The sequence below is a fragment of the Callorhinus ursinus genome, unplaced genomic scaffold (genome assembly GCF_003265705.2).
Source record: "Callorhinus ursinus isolate GAN/ISIS: 27379988/994484 unplaced genomic scaffold, GSC_fseal_2.0 scaffold44, whole genome shotgun sequence".
Lineage (NCBI taxonomy): Eukaryota > Metazoa > Chordata > Mammalia > Carnivora > Otariidae > Callorhinus > Callorhinus ursinus.
This window is the reverse complement of record NW_027397106.1, coordinates 11,312,718-11,333,040: the sequence shown is the minus strand read 5'-3', so window position 1 is coordinate 11,333,040 and position 20,323 is coordinate 11,312,718. Positions and strand designations below refer to the sequence as shown.

Sequence of the window (20,323 nt, the reverse complement as noted above, 5' to 3'; positions counted from 1 at the left end):
CTCCTTCCTCCCCCAACACACACACAAAAGGCTCTTCAGAAAAACTAGCCCACTGGGCGCCTGGGTGGCTCAGTCGTTAAGCGTCTGCCTTCGGCTCGGGTCATGATCCCGGGGTCCTGGGATCGAGCCCCGCGTCAGGCTCCCTGCTCGGCCGGAAGCCTGCGTCTCCCTCTCCCACTTCCCCTGCTTGTGTTCCTGCTCTCGCTGTGTCTCTCTCTGTCAAATAAATAAATAAAATATAAAAAAGAAAAGAAAAACTAGCCCACCTTCCTTCAAACTTCGGTCTCAATATCCCCCTATCCCTAGCAGTGCACTGTCGCTATTCTGGAGTTCCTCACTGTATCCTCAATGGAGTTCCCGGGACCTTGAAGTAAAAATCATTTGAGATTAACTTATTTTATTCAGAAATATTCACTTAGCTCCTACTTATTGCATAAAGTGGGGCTTTTGAGTCAGTAGAAGTACACAAAAATACAAAAATAATGACAGATGGTGGTAAGGACAGTAAAGGAAAAGAAGACGGAGCTATGAAAGAAAATAATAGGTTGGGGGCGGCTGGGTGGCTCAGTCGTTAAGCATCTGCCTTTGGCTCAGGTCATTATCCCAGGGTCCTGGGATCGAGTCCCGCATCGGGCTCCCTGCTCCACGGGAAGCCTGCTTCTCCCTCTCCCTCTGCCCCTCCCCCCTGCTCATTCTCTCTCTCTCTCTCTCTCTCTCTGCCAAATAAAATCTTAAAAAAAAAAAAAAGAAAAAGAAAACAATAGGTCAGAACTTGGCAGGGGATGAGGGGTGGTCAGGAAAGGCCTCTCCATCGCCAAAGGACAACCCCACTGAGGAGATCTGATGGATGAGAGGCAGCCAGTGGGAAGAAACGCCTTCCCACAGAGGTGCATGTGCTGACCCAGGGCAGATGGGGGCTCAGGTGAGTTCAGCAAGCCCAGTGCTGGCTGGTACGGTAAGGGAAGAATGCCGGAGCCATTTCAGCTGGGGTGCCAGCAACCGTGTGCTAGCCGAGGCTTTTATTACGATTATTAACAACAGTAGCAACAGATAAAATGTAGTAAGCATTTTCAATAAGCCAGACATAGGCTAAAAGCTTCAGACATAATAATGGATTAACTCCTTAGAGCAGCCCTTTGAGGTAACTATTATTAAGTGCCTAAGAGGTTAGTAACTTGTCTGGGGTGACATGACTTATAAAGGGCAGGGCTGGGAGCTGCTGACAAAAGAGTTCTTACCCTCTTTGTTGGACTGCCTCTCCTTCCAAGTTTTACATCCTGTGGTCTGCTGCCCCCAGAGCTGTGGGGGAAAGGAGCAGTTTTTTGAAAGAGGATACTGGAAAAAAACAAAGAAACTGAGATTTATATTCCCAGAAGGATAAACTACCTTCTGGGACTTTAAAGACCAAATTCACTCACGTCTAAACCACAGAGGAAGGACAAAGAAATGTGTGGAGCATACTGTAGTAGAGATCTATGGTTTTTGTCTTCCTGACATCCATTTTCCTTTTTCCTAGTGAAAACAATTTTCTTTGGGAACATGCGCCTTCCCCACTCTCACTCTGTGGTGGTTTTAGTGGGGCAAACCCCACTGTTGGCTTTAGAACAGAGCAGATGACCCTTCAAAGCGAGGCACCGGGAACATTCCACCCCCTTGGCCAGTAACTGGTTCAGAGATGGTATGACTGATGGCATATGAGCTCGATCTGGGACTTTCCTGGACTACCGAGAGAGATATAAAGTTACAGCTGCTGGTATGCACACCTGCCTCCATGTTGGACAATGCTGTCTGAGAACGAATCCAGTACAGGAGGGAAATATGCCTAGAGATGAAGAGATGGCATCTTTAGGAATCACTGAGCACATGGATTCAAACACGCCAGAAGCAAGCTTTACTTCTAAACTTTTCAGTTGAATGAACCAACAAATTATTTCTCAGAGAAGCCATCTTGACTTGGATTTTCAACCACAAGGGACCCGCTTATGGATCAGAGGCAGAGCAGAGTGGAGAGACGTGACGGTCACAGTAAGCCCAGTGTTAGCCAACATGGCAGAAGGGTGGCCAGAAAGATCCTCAATTCTATGGCCTTTGGAAAAACTGTCTGGGCAAGCCAGCAGCTGGAGTGAAACTACTCCTCTTCCTCCTTGGAGGCAGGCAGCTGATGATGTGGAAATGCGGGTGCATACTTCCTGGCTGCTCGAGGTGTGTCATACTTGTGCTAGCTGCAGGAACACCCAAGCAAACATGGCCCCTTTCCTCCTGCGAGCCCATCAGCTCCTCGGGAGGGCAGAGGCAGCAGGCACAGGTTAGCATGACTGCATCCTGATTTACCTACACACTGAACCCAGTGCGGTAAAAGCAGCACCTGATTAAAAAGAAATCTCTTGGTTCTCTGGTCTAGACAGAAGCCTCTTCCACTGAACTGTATCATGAAAGGTTCAATCGCGCAGAGGTCAAAAGATAAGGAGATCTGAAAGATGAACGCTCAGCATTAGTAGCTGTACCATGAGCAGAAAGACCTAAAACTGGAACTAAGGGAATCTAAGTACACTCTGGTCTATCTCCAGAAATGAAGTTGCTAAAGAAAGAAATCAATCCAGGAAACTGAGGACAGAATGTTAAGGAAGGACACCACAAGAGGGCCAGTATCAACAATGCCTCTAGCCACTACAAAACTACATCAGCTCTGGGAACTTTTCTTGGCCTTTCCCAGCCTGAGGTCCCCGTGGCTAATGTCTCCTCCTGACCAGTGACTGTATTTTCCCCAGATTGATTCTATATCCAGCAATGTCCTTAGTGAGGCTGGACGTCGACCGTCCTCCCAAGCTCAGGCTCTGGTGCCCAGGAACTAAGCAAGAGCTCCAGGATCTGCCTCCCTCCCTGCCCCAGTCCTCAGCACTGGGAGTTCTCTGGGCCCTGCTACCTTGCTTAGTTCTCACACACGAACGCTCTCTCCTGAACCCCTGAACATACATGCAGAAGGCCCCTCTCCCGAGTTCCTGAACTCTGTGCACCCGGCTGAGGTGCCACCAGCTCCCATGGGCCATCTGATGTGCAGGTTGCCTCAACAGCCCCTGAGCCCATCACTGTCTTCTTCTACCTCTTCCTGTTCTCCTGCCCACCCTTTCGTCTCTCGAACCTCTTCCTTATGTGGTACACACCTGTGCACGTCTCTTGCCCTGTCTGCCAGGAAGACTCATGAAGTTTCATGCCCAAATCATGGAAAATGTAATCAATTTTTTAATGGGGACGGGGGTACTGGAAAGTATACATATGATTAGCAATGCTTAAATCAACTGGTAAAATTATATGTATCCACTTATAGAGTTGTTTTGCTTCTTCTCAGTTCTTTCTTTTCTTTTTTTTTAAGATTTTATTTTAAAGTAATCTCTACACCCACTGCGGAGCTCAAACTCACAACCCCAAGATCAAGAGTTACATGCTCCATTGACTGAGCCAGCCAGCCACCCCTCTTTTTAGTCCTTATATTTACAAAATCTCAACATGAAGATCTTATTTAGTATGCTGTTAAATTAAGACACCTCACTCAACACAAATATGCCTACTGAATTATCTCAATTTTGCTCTGAGGTGAGACTATTCTTGAACAAATTTACCAAGGAACAAAAAACAAAACAGAATACACCAAAAACCCAGTAATACAGACCAAATCTAATGGACTTGAATAACAGCTCTGTTTGGTTCTTTGAGTATTCATTTAACCATCATATTCATTCACGCAACAAGTATTTAGTGAGTGTTTACCATGTACCAGACAGTGATCTAGGCCTTAGGGATACAACAGGGGACAAGACATTTTCTGAATATTTCTTATGTGCTCATTATCAAACCATGCTCTCCTCCTTTGTGGAGCCACTAATTAGTAAATCCATCCTTCATTCCTTCCTGCCTTGATGACTCCGCCCAGAATGTACTCTAAAAATGGCATGTCAAGACTTGGTTGTTCAAAGAAACGTTCTTTCCACAGAGACAGTCTTGAGACAGTTATACTAAAATAAAAACTGTGAGATCACCTAATCCATATAATCATCTACAGATGAAAAGGTGGTCCATATAGTGGATAGCGTGTGTTGAAACGGTATTATTTTGATTCTTAATCCGGTGTTCTCCTCCTGCACTGCCCAAAATGGTAGCCACTAGCCCCAGGTGGCTACTTAAATTCAGATTTAGAATTGAAAATTCAGTGCCTCAGCTGCACTACCTACATTTCAACTGCTCAAAAGCCACATAAGCTAGTGGCTATCGCATTGGATAGCAAAAAAAAAAGACTATTTCCATCACTGCCCAAAGTTCTATTGGACAGTGCTATGGGGCTAAAACACTCTGCTTGCATTATTCTAGCTCAGTGTTTCTCAAACTTTAATATGCATAGTATTCACCTGGGGATCTTGCTAAAATGCTGATTCCAATACAGTAGGTCAAGGGTGGAGTGTGAGATTCTATATTCCTAATAAACCCCAAGCAGGACTGCTCCCAGTTTGAGGACCACACTTGAAGTATGGGAGTATTAAGGTTCCAGCTCAATACTACAGTTAATATTGCAAGTTTTAGTGTCCTAATAGTTTAACAGTTTAATGTATATGATTTTTTGTCTTTCCAATTAGGTTTTAAACTCCTTAGGAGAGAGCACCATATCTTCTTCTTCTTCACATCTCTCATCATGGACTGCAGAATGCAGGGCTGCATGAGGAGTCAGTTTTCCTGTCTATGGTACATGACATTTGGTACAAATTGCTTCAGTGTTACATATAAATACACTTTCTTTTTCTTCTTAAAAGACATTAGATCTTTAACCTAGACATTTAATGCCTTCAAATTCTTAAAAGTAAGATACTGGTAGCTATATTATGTCAACTTCAAGAAAAACACATGGGAATTCATCCTTTTTAATGGCTTTAAAATGAATTGTAAATTATATACAGTATATATACTTAAAATAATTTAAGAAATAGTTGAGAAAAAATATAGAATGTATATCTGATAACTGAAGGGACCCGCTAAATAATCTTCCATCATTACAAACAACTGAATAGCCAAGCTTTATCTTAAAATTAGAAAATGATTAAAATACTTAGAAAACAATACAATCAGAAGTTTTAAGTGTGTCTTTATGTTACTGGGACCTTCCATCCTACCCTGAAAATAGTGAGCAACCTTTTCTATGGGACAGCTGACAGTTGTTGTGGTATGAGCAGGCACCTCTATAAATTCTTACCATAGCTTTCTATCAGCAATTTCCATTTTTCCAGAAATTTCAGCAATCACTATTTGTAATGTTATTAAGAACTTTGTAGTTAAGTTTAAAAGGTCAGTCATTTTTGTATTTAAAAGTCACATGTTTATGCATTCAGTTTTTAAGGAAATAAGAGCCCTTTGTGTCTTTCTAAAATGTATTCCTTACAAAGCAACAAGAAAAAGAGTTTTATTAATGCACAAGACTGAAAGAAATGTCAAGTATGCTAGAGTTCTGGTTTTGATTTTGGACTTCAGAGAAAGTTAAAGAAGCAGTGGAACAGAGCTCTTTAATTACAATCCAATGTCCTAGAGAAGAATATTTGATATCTCTTCCAGTTGCCATTCTAGCTGATGTGAGGAGAAAGTCAACTACGATTAATATAACATAAAATCATTCCACCTAGTCAAGTTCATCAGGATTGTACTGTGTGTACATTACAAACCTCCCTGGTTTTGTTTAAGATCTTGTTGGACAAATTATAAGATGGAAATGTTTTAAGAGTTAAATCAGTACTTTTATTTTTGCTACATAACCTAAGCCAGTACAAGTTTGTGCTAAGATTCCTCACACTCCCACTTCACTTTGGGAGGGTAACTCAAGGACAGCATTTTTTCCCCCAGGAGGAGAGTAAACAGCTCTGACAGAAAGATGGCAGGCTGATGGCTGAGAACCTGGGTCTGGAGTTGCTGCCTGCATACTAATTCTCCACTCGGCCACCTCATCATGTGGGCCTGAGGAAAATTAGCTATTTCTTTAAGACTCGGTTTCTTCATCTATAAAATGGGAATGAGACTAAGGTTGCTGGGAGCACTAAATGCAATACTGACCTTATGATATAACAATAAGCAAGTACTTAGCAGTAAGCTTTAAATAAACATCAATTATTTTTATTAGATCTGAAAGGGATTTATCATAGCTCAGTGGCCATGAAATATTTTCCTTCATCCCTATCATACCCCTTTAAGACCCTTTACTTTGTGTTTGTATTTAGAAATCTTCCCTTAAGATATACAAAATATCTATTTAAGAAATGAAAGAGGTATTTGGGGATTTGGTTTTTAAAAACAAGTATATTATCTGCTCACCTAGAATTGTTCTATAGCCCCCATTCAGAGATAAAATGATTCAAAGTGAGTGTAAATGGAACATATCAACATAAAAAAGGCCATATATGACAAGTACACAATATTCATGAAGAAAAAAATTTAAAAAATTAAAAAGCTTTTACTCTAAAATCTGGAACAAGAAAAGGATGTCCACCCTCATCACTTTTATTCAACACAGTTTTGAAGTCCTATCCACAGCAATCAGACAAGACAAAGAAATAAAAGACATCCAAATTGGTAAGAACGAACAAACGGAAAGATATTCCATGCTCATGGACTGGAAGAATTAATACGTCAAAATATCCCAAGCAATCTACAGATTCAAGGTAATCCTTATCAAAATACCAATAATATTTTTCACAGAAGTAGAAGGAGTAATCCTAAAATTTGTAGGGAACCACAACAGCCAAAGCAATCCTGAGAAAGAACAAAGCTGGAGGTATCATAATCCCAGATTTTCAGATATATGACAAAGCTACAGTAATCAAAACAGTGTGGTACTGGCACAAAAACAGACACATAAGTCAATGCAACAGGATAGAGAGCCCAGAAACAAACCCATACTCATATGGTCAATTAATCTATGACAAAGGAGGCAAGAATATACCACAGGAGAAAAGACAGTCTCTTCAATAAACGGTGCTGGGAAAACCGGACAACTAGATGCAAATGAATGAAACTGGACCACTTTCTTACACCATACACAAAAATAAACTCAAAATGGATTAAAAACCTAAATGTAAGACCTGAAGCCATAAAACTCCTAAAAGAAAATGTAGGTGGTGATCTCTTAGACATAGACCTTAGCAACATTTTTCTGGGTATGTCTCCTCAGGCAAAGGAAACCAACAAAATGAAAAAGCAACCCACTGAATGGGAGAAGATATTTGCAAATGATATATCTAATAATGGGTTAACATCCAAAATATATAAAGAACTCCTACAACTCAGCACCCAAAAAAACAAATAATCTGATATTAAAATGGGCAGAGAACCTGAATAGACCTTTTTCCAAAGAAGAGATACAGATGGCCAACAGACACATGAAGAGGTGTTCAACACCACTAATCATTAGAGAAATGCAAAACCTAAATGAGGTATCACCCTACACCTGTCAGAATGGCTAGAATCAAAGAGACAAGAAATAACAAGTATTAGCAAAGATACAGAGAAAAGGAAACCCTGTATAAATTGATGAAACCACTATGGAAAACAGCATGAAAGTTCTTCAAAAAATGAAAAGTGAAAATACCATTTGATCCAGTAATTCCACTTCTGAGTATTTACCCAAAGAAAATGAAAACACTAATTTGAAAATATATGCACCCTATGTTTGTTGCAGCATTATTTACAATAGTCAAGATCTGGAAGCAGCCCAAATGTCCATCAGTAGATGAATAGATAAAGAAGATGTGGTACACATATACAACAGAATACTACTCAGCCATAAAAAGGAATGAAATATTGCCATTTATGACAACATGGATGGACTTAGAGGGTATATGCTATGTAAAATAAGTCAGACAAAGAAAGACAAATACCATATGATTTCACTTATATGTGGAATCCAAAATAAAACCAAACAAAACAGGAACAGACTCATAAATACAGAGAACAAACTGGTGGTCCCCAGGGGGGAGGGGGTGGGAGGGTCGGGAAAACAGGTGAAGGGGATGAACAGGTACAAACTTACAAAATAAGTAAAAAATAATAAAAACTCAAAGACACTGAAGTATAATTTCAAGGTATATATTAACATCCAGATATAGTCAACAACATAAGATGCACTCTTCTAGAAGACAACTAAGTCATGGAGTTGGTGAAGTAAGGTCTGGACAACCCAGGACGAAGTAGAGGTTGGCTACTAAATGTATAATTTACATTGTACAGAGGACATTTTTTACTTATTCAGGTCAAAAAGAGGATTGTTTTTGTCTTTAATTACCTAGTTTGGTTGTTGCCTATCCAAGAATTGTGCCAACTCCTCTCTTTTCTTACTGAGAGTAGAACTGGCTGAGGTAGAGCAAGAACCATTTTCCTCATTGGGGAGGAGAGACAGTGGTCCCAGCAACAGCCACAAAGGCTGGTCAAACTCCTGTCATCAGCCACAGCGGCTGTGTATCAGCAGCCAGGTGACAAGGGATGATCTGTGCACACTTCCCACATCAGGTTGACCTTTCTCTGAAGGGAGAGCAGTGGCCATGTCCATGTTGAAGATGTTTACAACAGTACTAGTCAGTAAAAGAGAATCCATGTCCTGCTCCGGTCATAGGGTGTGGGGAGTCTGGAGCCAGTAAGAGAAACAGGCTTGAAGCTTCACATCCATACAGCACGTTCCCATCTGGTCGTACCACAACTCAGCTGAACACGTCCTCATGAGGTTAGTGTAGTTAGTTTACATTACCAAGAAAATGAAGAGCTGAGAGGAAGATGGTGTGTCCAGGAGACATCAGCAACCAAGTAGGTGGCAGCTCTGGAAGCTATGCTCCTGTCTTTCCACGGGCAGAGTGTGAGGAAAGTTCCAGAAAGGAACTAGTTATGCTAGATTTCACCAAGATATGGCTCTTGCGGCTCTTGCTTTTATTTGTCTACACTGTCAAAGCAAGTAAGCTCACAAAACTAGGGTTTTCCAAGCCTCTGTTCAAAATTTTCCATTTGTTTTAAAAACAGTTCAATAGCAGCTCCCCCCCCCCCCGCCCTGCCCCCCGGCCAGAATCCACTGAAGGCTGTATATTCCAGCTGGTCATAATGTCTCTTCAGTCTTTTCAGTCTAGAATAGTGTCCCCATTTTTGTTTTTGTTTTTTCAAATGACAATGACTTTTTGAAGAGTCAGAAGAGTTGTCTTGTAGAAGGGCCCATGTTCTAGATTTGGTTGTTTCCTTATACTGTCTGTTATATTCTGCGAGCCCTTCTATTTCCTGTTGATTGCATCAGGTTAAGAAATTCTTGGAAAAAAGATCTCAGTGGTGATGTTGTACACTTCATCTTGCTTCACACCAAAGAACGTATCAGACTGTCCCATTACCACTGAATTTAGGAGAAATCACTTGGTTAAATTGGTGAGCACCAGATTTCTCCACTATAAGGTTTTTTTTTTTTTTCCTTTACTAATGCTTAGTAGATGTAATTTTTTGGTATTGTGTCAATACCCTATTCCTCAATATCTTTTCTATTTTCAAGTTATTTTTTATGCAGTATTTGTAGTCTACCAACTACAATCCTTCTGCAACGTTCATTATTTGGGCTGTGAATCCAGTGAGGCAAAATCTCCCCACTCTTGTCCCCCAGGGTTACATTCATGGGCCCAACTCCAGGTAAAGATGGAGTTACTCTACTCTCCAAGTAAGATGGCGCAGGCCCTTTGCTGGATAGGGGATTGCATCAGGATAAGGATGGGATTCAATCTCTACCCAGAACTCGGAAGAACAATGCTAACCATCTGGTAAAATTAGTTACGTGTTAACATTTTTTTTTTTATTTTTAAAAAAGTAATATATATGCAATTGTTTTTAAGAATAAAACAGTGCTAAAAGGCTTAAAACAGAAACAGTAGTGGTTTGGTCACCAGAGTCAACCACTTTTTCTTTTAAATATTTTATTTCTCTATTTGAGAGAGAGAGAGAGTGTGTGTGAGAGAGAGAGCATGGGGAGGGGAGAAGCAGGTTCCCCGCTGAGCAGGGAGCCTGACATGGGGCTCAATTCCAGGACCCTGAGATCATGACCTGAGCTAAAGGCAGACGCTTAACCCACTGAGCCACCCAGGTGCCCCTGGAGTCAACCACGTTTAACCTTTGTAGATATTCCTTCTGATACTTACCTCCATATGTCTAAATAATTTAACATTTTTAGTCATTATCTCTGACTTCCCATTATAATAGATGAAGATGAGCTGTTTTTCCCGTGTCTTGCTTTGGAGGAGAAATAGGTATAAATTCCTAGGGCTACCACACTGAATTCTCACAGCAACTAGCACAATTAGGAGGCTTTAAAGATATTCGTTGAGTGTCACTGGATGAATGACACAGAGACCCAAAGCACAAAGCACAAAGCCAGGATTCATTCTGCAGTTTCTCATAGCAAGTACGCACTGAGCAGAAGGCTGGAGAAATACATCATCTCCCAAAGTCACATATACTAAATTGTTCTTGGAAAACGTTAAAATTCAACATATTAAAATATTTTTTAAAGGACTGTCATGAAACTAATTTGAATGACTCAGTAAAAAATTTCTACAGCCAAAAAATATTTTTCAAGTATATTCTTAATCAGCAGTAGAGGAAAGAAGAATTTAGGTTTAAGAAAGTAATCTTTTCTAAACATTAATAAGCAAGCAGGGCCTGAAAATATATGGGAGATCTTCCTTGGAGTCCTGTAGGCTCAGAACTCAGCCTTTTGCCTTGCAGAATTTCGAAGTTTGATGCTAAGCCCCCCCCACCCCAAAAAAAGGATGTATGAATTATGAAAAATCTGAAAAGACTCCCACCTCATTAATATGTCTCAAAATACACTGCTTAAGGGTAAGATTAATTAAATTACAGTATACATAAATTTGAAATGTACTGGTAATCAATCACAGACAAAACTATGTTACACAGAGACAAAATAGGAGTAGTGGACATTAACACAAGTTAAATAAAAACAGATTCATGCCATGGAAGGAATTTTTCACCTGACTTACTGTGGACACTGTACTATCCAGCTTTCGGGAATATCTGAGGCAAAAATTAATGGAAGAACTACATATTCTTCTTCACTTGGGGCCCTTCCAAGTAGTGAATCGTCTGCTTAGTACTCAAGAATTTCTGAAGCCAACTTCAGTGAGCAACGAGTTTTCTAGCAAGGCAATAAAATTCTTAAATTTACTGGCTAAATTATGTTGTTTAATGAATTTTCCAAGAACTCTATTTCTTTGGTTGGTTGTTGTCTGTCTTCGGGCCCTACACTTCCATTGCATTTCAACTCTTTTGCAAGAAGGGAAAAGAAAGAAATTCAAGTGAGCCATTTCGATTACGTGTTAATAGTCCGACAAAATAAAACCGACATTTTTGTTTTTGTTCCTTATAATTAGCTGTAGGTTCTAAGTATTCATGCATTCTCACTAATAAAAGCAATCTAGAGCAGGTTACTTTCTGTAGCTGGAATAATTTCATTCTTTGTCATGGTATTTCCTGGATATATCTAGCTTTTATTATTATTGTTTTTTAGATTTTATTTATTTATTTGACAGAGAGAGACACAGCGAGAGAGGGAACACAAGCAGGGGGAGTGGGAGAGGGAGAAGCAGGCTTCCCGCTGAGCAGGGAGCCCAACGCGGGGCTTGATCCCAGGACTCTGGGATCATGACCCAAGCGGAAGACAGATGCTTAATGACTGAGCCACCCAGGTGCCCCGTATCTAGCTTTTATTACACAGAATCTTAGAATGGGAAGGTTCTTAGAGATGAGCTACCTCAAACCCGCACCCGAGGCATCTTCCCAGCAAATGCTAATAAGAGGAAATGGTGTACAGTTGACAAAGCAAAGGCTTGGGAGCCAGATAGATTTAATCATCTGTAAATAAGGCTAGCAACAGGTTTCCAGAAGGTCCTTGGGCAGATTATGTAATGCAATGGATGCACAAGAGCCTGAGCATATTGCAATGGATAGAACCCCAGGCTTTGATGTTGGGAGCTGACCCCAGCTGGACACATGCCCCAGCTCTGCCGCTTGCTTCACAGCTGTTTGTCTCTGGGCAGGTTCCTTACCTTAAGGCTCATATTCCCCATCTGTAAAATGGAGAAAATAATGCACCCAATTCATGATGTTATTTTTAAAGACTGGATGGGCTAACGTATGTGATGCTCAAGTAACATCAGCTATTATTCTTAGGCCAATTCAGATGAAAAGCTGGACACTGGATAAACCTACTTCCAAGGTTCTCAGATTAATAATACTATGTCTCTAATAAAGGCAGCTATGTTTATAACTGAAAATTTTAATTTGTAAGAGAGGAAAATCAATGTTAAAACACTCACGGTCTGTGTAGTAGGAAAAAATGCATCCTATTATCTTTAAGATCCCCTAATATCTTCACACAAAAATATTTATTATGTTCTTCCTAAGCATAACCATACAATAAAAGAGGAGAGGACCCAAAGAGAAGAATACAGGCTAAATCCATGAGGAAGAGTTCAATCCAGAAAAAGTATAAGGTATCCATGCTCACCAGAATAACCTAGTACACAAGGCAGCGTAAGTTAAGTGGCAAATAAGGGGTGCCAAATACTGAGTTCCAAGGAGCCAAGGCACGCCCAATTTCAGGGCCAGTGGTCAAAGACGGAGGGGGTGGGATCCGAACTGGGCCCTACAGGCCGGTATTTGCAGAGGAGGCGAGGAAGACGAAGGTCGTTATTTCAGACAGAATGTGCTGTCCTGTCCCAACTCCATTTCCAGTTTGAACTAATGATAAGGCTGCCAAGCTGCATCTAAGAAGGTTCTGTGATTTGGTATGAGAAGAAGGGAGAGAGAACGTCCGCCTGCCCCGTAGGAAGCTAGGTTAGAAATCCGAGGAGCACCATTCATTTATGGTGATTCATTCATTATAAATGAATGGCTCGGGCCCCTGCCAGCGGCCCTGATTTCTGGGTGTTCCCAGGCACGCGGGGCGGCGCCAAGTGCACTGCTGAACTTTGGGGGGGGGCAAGAGTACATGCCCCACAAGCTCTAGCCGAATCCACACCGAAGGGGTTTGTGTGAATACAAAACAAACAGTTCAAAGAGCCCAGGGTTAAAATACCCATCGCCGTTAAGCCTGTCTCGCTACACTTCCATGAGCCACGCTCAGAGCTCCCAGGTTAGGGCCTACCAGGGCTCAAAGCCACAGATCTCCTTTACGCTCCGGGACCGCGTACCCCCCTCACCCTCCACCCCCACCCCTGCATACTGACCATCAACTCTCCATGACTCAAAGGCAGCCTCTGCTTTCTCCTCCCACAGTCCCTTTCTCCCAGAGTGCACATGCCTTGTCCAACAGCTGTCTAAACCGGACACCTAAAAGTCACCACAGACTCCTTGCTCTCTCTTCCCTAGGTTTGGCAAGAGACAGCTCACTCCTTTCTCCAGTCTCGTCTCACCTCCTCTAATCTAGCTTCTCTTTGGACTGCTGCCTCAAAGAGTATCACCTATAGGATTAAAATCTTAACTCCTCTTAGCAAGACATAAAGGGCATCATTACCTGGCCTTAGCCGACCAGTCTGACCTGAGCTTCCAACACTCTTCCCTTAAAATTTGCATTCTGGCAAAGTCTAATTACCTGAGAGGTCCCTGAACCTACCCCGCCTCGGGGCCTCTCTGACACCCACTTCCCTCACCACCGTGCCTACAGCTTGGAAAGCTTCTATTCATCCTTCTGGTCTTAGCTTGGCAGTGCTATTTCTGTTCTGATTCTTTCTTGACACCTGCCCATGTACTGAGGTGCTGCCCGTCTGGGTATCTGATAGAACTGCCTTGGTTCACCTGCTTCATAAGCCCTTGAAATCAGGGACACAATCCTTTCTCCTTCCAGCCCTAGCCCCTCGCACAGGGTAGCCCACCCAAGCCAGAATTCGTTAAGCAAATGAGGGGCGCCTGGGTGGCTCAGTTGTTAAGCGTCTGCCTTCAGCTCGGGTCATGATCCCAGGGTCCTGGGATCGAGCCCCGCATCGGGCTCCCTACTCAGCGGGAAGCCTGCTTCTCTCTCTCCCACTCCCCCTGCTTGTGTTCCCTCTCTCACTGTCTCTCTCTGTCAAATAAATAAAATAAAATCTTAAAAAAAATAAAATGAAGAGAGGAATCAATATTATTTGGTTAAAATCAACAAGTTTGAAGAAATCCCCTGCAAACATTAGTTTATATTAAATAAACTAATTTATTTTAGTTTATAAACTAAACTAGGGGCAGGGGGAGAGGGTGGACTTGCATGGAGATATTCTCCACCAGTTTATCTTCTCTTTGAAACTGCCAATGAAATGATCTCACACGTGTTGTCCGATAGGGCAAAACATCAACGTAGCATTTGTTTAAAAGAAATAACCTCTGTGGTACTACCTGAATTTACAGTTTTTGGACTCTTTTCAGCTGGCACTCAAATTTATCTAGAACATTTTCAACCCCTTCTCCGCTAACAAAACAACAAAAATAGAGACCAAAAACACTACAGAAATTTAGAACCAGCCAGGAAACAGGGATTTAGCTCTAATTCAGCATTGAGGACTCTCAAAATGACTTTCAAAGCCCCTATTTAAACTGGGGGATGTTATGAAGTTGTTAGAAGGGCTCCTCTCCTCTGCATTCCCTGAAAAAAGGATGACACACAGATTCATGCCTGAAGTTGTAGGACTGAACTCCAAAATCTTCAAGTTTTGAGTATTTGGTAAATTGCAATCATTTACTTTCCTTGGGAATTAATAGAAACCATCTGCTTAATGATAAAGCTGAGCTCTGCAATTATTTGAGGAAAAATGTGCCACAGTCAGCATAAAAGAGGCTTATTGAGGAAGCCTGCTAGACATATGTATTTTTTTTATAATTAAAGCCAATCGCATTCATTAATTTAAAAACGCTGTTGTGATCAGCTGCCCCTATTTCTTATTTATCAGCACCACCCTTGTTAATATGCACCTATGCAACCTTCAATTTTAAACTTACAGAGATTAAATAACTATAATTGTACAGATAGTGGTGATCACACATCAGAATGTCGAGGCGATCATGAGAAAAAATAAAGATGGGGAAATAAACGTCTACCGTAAACCACATATCCGCCTTCTGGGTCTCCTACCTGTGTGTAGCCGAGTTATTTTCCTTTCCTAGCAAACAGGAAGACGGCTGTGAGCGCTCCAAACAGAATTCCTTTGAACTGGCCATCTCTCAAAGCTCCTGGTCATTCTAACAGCAGCTCTGCTAGCAGCTGTGAAGAGCCCCAGAAAAACAGCAGCCTACAGAACGGGAAGAGAAGAACCAACGTCTCCCCTCAGTGGCTGTAAATATTGATCCACCTGTGAGGAATAAGGGCGCCACTAATGTCCGGTAGCAAATAAATACAGGAGGAGGAGGGCAGAGCAAAGAGAAACACACACATAGGGGCCAACAGCTCCAGTCGCTTTCTCCTCTCTGTGTGTGGTCCAAGGGAGGAGGAGATGTTTATTTGGACATCCTCCCTTCGGAAAAGCAGGCAGTAGACCCTCTGCCTTTGGATGGGTCCAACGCTAGAGCTCGGTTAATTTCACGGGCAGAGACCACACGGTTTTTAACCAACGCAATGCAAGATTTTCAATTTTTAAAACCATTTGGTACGAAGCAGCTGACCCATACCACGCCAGCCCACCAAAAACTCCCACTCTGGTTCCGTAATGTTTAACTAGCCCTTATGATGGTCCTTAACCTACAGAATGGTGTGCGGGTGAAAAAGATGAGTTTTGTCAAGTATGAGAGATACCAGTTGAAATCTCCCTTAGCCCCACAAATGTGAGTTACAATATGGCCAACCCCGTTGCAGGGACAAGCGGGAAAGTCACAGAAATCAGTAAGATTCCCAAGGTACCACCAGCGCCAGGGGCATCAGTGCCGGGGAGGAGGCATCCTTCCTCCTCTTTGGAAAAGGAGTGGAGGAGGTGAAAAGAGCTGGGCTCAGGCAGCCCCCAGCGGTTGCAGCCAGCAGCGAATTTCTCAGGAATGTCCATAAAGACCCCGTTCTAAAGCCGAGTAAACACAACGATTTTATGGCAAACAGTGGGGTCAGAATGTGAATATTTGTCTGCCAGCCCCCAATTTCTTTTTTTCTTTTTCCAAACCAGTCCATTGTAACACATTGTTGCAAGGTATCTGGGCTCTAGAATCAGAGGGATCTGGGTGTCTCCCCAGCTCTGTCATCGTGGGCCAGCTGGTTAACCTCTTTGAGCTCCAGTTCCGCCATCTATAAACTACAAGCAGTTATCAGGCAACCCGGACGTGATGGAGTGAAATGTGCCACAGCACAGCCGTTAAGAGAGTGGGGTAGACAGCTGGACTGCCGGGGTTCAAGCCTGGTTCTGCCACTTACCCTGAGTGACCAGCCGGCAAGTCACGGAATGTCTGCCTCAGTTTCCTCCTTTGAAAAATGGGGATAATAAAAATCCCCATTGAGTTGTGGTAAGCACTAAAAGTAGGCTGATGCTATAAAGGGTCTTAGAACTGAATTCATTTTGCTTATTATCATGAACATTAAACGAGATAATGCAGGGTGCCTAGGTAGCTCAGTCGGTTAAGCAGCTGCCTTCAGCTCAGGTCATGATCCCAGGGTCCTGGGATCGAGTCCCACAAAGGGCTCTCTGAGCCAGGAGCCTGCTTCTCCCTCTGCCTGCCACTCCCCCTGCTTGTGTGCATTCTCTCTCTCTCTGTGTCAAATAAATAAGTAAAATCTTCAAAAAAAATGAGAGAGAGAATGCACATAAGCCTTGCAGGTATTAAGTCCTCATTACATAGTACCTATCATTCTTATTGTAAAGAAATTAGAAAATACAAATGAGTAAAAAGGTAAAATAACTGATAATCTTTAAATGGAAACTCTTAGAATTATGTGGAACACTATAAAAATTGACCGAAATTGTTCTTAGAGAAAGACACTATTTCTAAGAAAATAATGGAAACATATTTCCCTAATTATCTTTTAAAAAGGAATCTGGAATAGGACGCTGATGTGTTCCAAAGGTGAGAGATGACCTCTATATGTCCCTTTAGACTCCTTAACAGTGCACACGTTATTCCATGGAGGAATCAGCAGCCTATACAACAGTGCAAGCATCACATGAGGTCAGGCACATTCCTATTAAAAGGAGGAAAATTCTGGGGCGCCTGGGTGGCTGTTAGTTAAGGTGCCCAACTCTTGGGTGCCTGGGTGGCTCAGTCGGTTGGACATCTGCCTTCAGCTCGGGTCATGATCCCAGGGTCCTGGGATCGAGCCCAGCATTGGGCTCCCTGCTCGGTGGGGAGTCTGCTTTTCCCTCTGCCCCCCCCACTCCTGCTCACTAGCTCACTCTTTCACCCAAAAAATAAATAAAATCTTAAAAAAAAAAAAAAAAGGTGCCCGACTCTTGATTTCGGCTCAGGTCATGATCTCAGGGTCATAAGATCAAGCCCCCCTCACCACCCCCCAGTGGATTCTGGACACTGTGCTCAGCAGGGTGTCTGCTTCTCTGCCTTCCTCTCCTTCTCCCTCTGCCCCTCTGCCCCCCCCACGCAAATTAAATAAGTAAATCTTAAAAAAAGAGGAAATTTCAAGTTTAAACAAGATGTTTAGCCAAAGCCAAGAGAATAAAAGGAATCAATTATTAATGCCGACAAATCCAACTTCACAATAGAGGTTTTAAAACATAGACTTTCCCCCTAAAACCTAGGTTCAAGTTCCCTTCAGCAACTCTTTCCCTAAGGCACTTGGCAATAATGGGTATTAATATGAAAATTCCTCTAGTTTGAAGAAAACAGAATGGACCTAGAACTTTTTTTTTTTTTTTTAAGTAACTCAGAGTACCTTACTAGGTAGTGTGATTCAGACACTTAGATGGGATGGTCCATTTAAAAGTACCACTTTTGTGGGTGGCTTAAAAAAAAAAACCTCCAAACTCTTGTAGAACATACAAATTCCAGGAGAATATAGAGGAAAATAGAATAAACTTAGCCCAAATACTTTTTTTTCCCTTTGGATTTAAATAGTATTATTGTGTTTAAAAATGTGGAAACCAAAAATCTTTAGGTGAGAGTATAAAATCAGTTTAGCAACGTTTCTTTTCTTTGCTTTTCTTATTCCTACCTCTAAAATTTAATATCTTTCACAACATATATCTACCTGAGTACTACATTTACACAACAAATTTTTTAAGTAAGGATGCACAAAAATAACTATTTCCAATGTTTTGTCAAGTTTCAAATGACATAAGAGCTAAGGGTTGAAATTTTTCTCATTATGGTTTTTTATGGTTTAACACATAATTGTGAAATATAACAAATGAATATTTGTAAGTTATAACACATTCCAAATATTTTACAGTAAGAAATGAAATTTACTTTTAAGAATAGTTCTCTAAAACTGTCCCTATAAAATCATTCTAGAATGATTTACTATTATGTTATTTATTACTTCCATATAGCATCTTCTTCAAATTCTACTTGGTTACTCCTAATTAGCAATAGCCTTACCCCTATTCCCAGTGCATATAAGCCTTCCATTATTCCAAGGGGCCTAGGGAGTAAAAAGAATGACACCTTTCAGTATTTAATCATCAAGTTTGAGTTTCTTTTCAAATAGCCTGAAAGTAAGTCTGAGATATTATGTATCTCTTAATTCCACTTTGAAAGTAAGCAAACATTTACCACCCCACTCAGTTCCTGAATACAATCAATATTCTTTTCTGGGATTCAGACATAAAGTCCTATTGATTATGCTCGAGTGGTCACTTACAAGGGTGCCCTGGGCAAGTGCTTCTTCAAGTCCCTAAGTGAAGTTCTCTGGCCTTGGCACAGGCAAAAAGCCAATGACTTCATCTCCACCCTCCCCCAGCTTAAAAGGTTTCATTGGCTTCCCCGTCAGAGGAAGAAGCCCCCAGATGGGAGACGACGGGGTCCTCTCTGTCCAGCTGCATCCCCCCCACACACCTGTCTTTGTTCTTCCTAACGGCCATCACCACCACAGCCACAACAACAGTGATAACTAAAACCTATACAGGGCCTGAGCATCATCTAGAAAGTAATTCCTTTAATCCTTACAACCACCCTTGAAGGGAACGACTACTATGAACGACTACTATTGCCCCCACTTTGCGGAAGAGATCAAGTGAACCGCTTGAGATTATCCAGCTAGCAAGTGCGGCAGCCAGGCTTCAAACACGCAGTCTGGGGCCAGGTCTGTGCTCTCGCATCCTGACCCTTATTCAGAGACAGGGTCTAGCACAAAGTAGGGCCTCAAGCCATCTTTATCAAATGACTGAACAAAGGAGGGGTGGCTGAGTGGCTCATTTGGTTGAGGGTCTGCCTTCGCTCAGGTCATGATCTCAGGGTCCTGGGATCGGGCCCTGCTTTGGGCTCTCTGTTCGGCGGGGAGTCTGCTTCTCCCTCTCCCACTCCCCCTGTTCTCTCTCTCAAATGAAGAGATGAAATCTTTGAAAAAAATTTTTAAAAATGACTGAACAAATGAGTTCTATAATTAGTCAAGAAGTCTCTACAGTGAAACCTGACTTCTTAATTTTCTACTGTACAAGACCACAGTATGGGCTTCAAAGAAGGATTCAAATATTTAACAAATATTTCTAAGCATCTGCAATGTGCCAGGTAGCCAGGCTAGAAAGAAATACTGCCCTCCTTCAAAGAGTTTACACTCGGTGTAGGACACACACCTAAACAGGCTATTAATTTCTAGGCCTAGGGACCAAAAACCTTGTCTTACCTGCACTGAATTAAGCCTTTAAGACAATGGTTAGATGCTTTTTAAATAAAATGTTTATTCCAAACATATGCATTCTACTTAACCTTTTGTGGACTGGCCTGGGAACAGTGCCTGGAAAGAGGAACAACCCATAAGCTGATGGATGAAGGAAGGGACAAATGAAGGAAACAAGCGAACTGGACCTCGTCACATTGGGAAAATGCATTTCAAATTCTAAATAACTTGCAAGTTCAAGTAGTTCAGATCTCTGTACACTAAAGCAGGGGATGAGCTCTAGTTTGCAACTACCCCCCCCAGATGCTTCCCTCAAAATTGGGGGGCAAATCAATAATCTATACAACTCCAGATTTTATAGCACCCGTTCACACACAATCCTCTCTTCCTTTCTGCAAAAGCTCTATTTTTAAAGATGCCCATGTTTGTTTAAAAGTTGCTTTAGGCATTGGGAGGACTGGATCTATCCTGATGTTATCTGTCATGCACAATTCGTAGAACACTTGAGTTATTACAATTCTGAGGTTTCTGTGG

General features: G+C 41.8%; 1 protein-coding gene across 3 annotated transcripts in view; it reads right to left on the bottom strand.

Moving 5' to 3' along the window:
• The window catches only part of PRICKLE1 (prickle planar cell polarity protein 1), a 108,550-nt gene that overhangs the window by 58,516 nt on the left and 29,711 nt on the right, over positions 1 to 20,323 (bottom strand). Inside the window, exon 1 of one of the 3 annotated variants that reach the window (XM_073882110.1) lies at positions 15,161 to 15,317. The exons of the other annotated variants lie outside the window; for them this stretch is intronic. The gene's annotated coding sequence lies outside the window, so the exon portion shown is untranslated. Of the gene's footprint in view, positions 1 to 15,160; positions 15,318 to 20,323 lie in introns of those variants that run through there. 3 annotated transcript variants of the gene reach the window in all.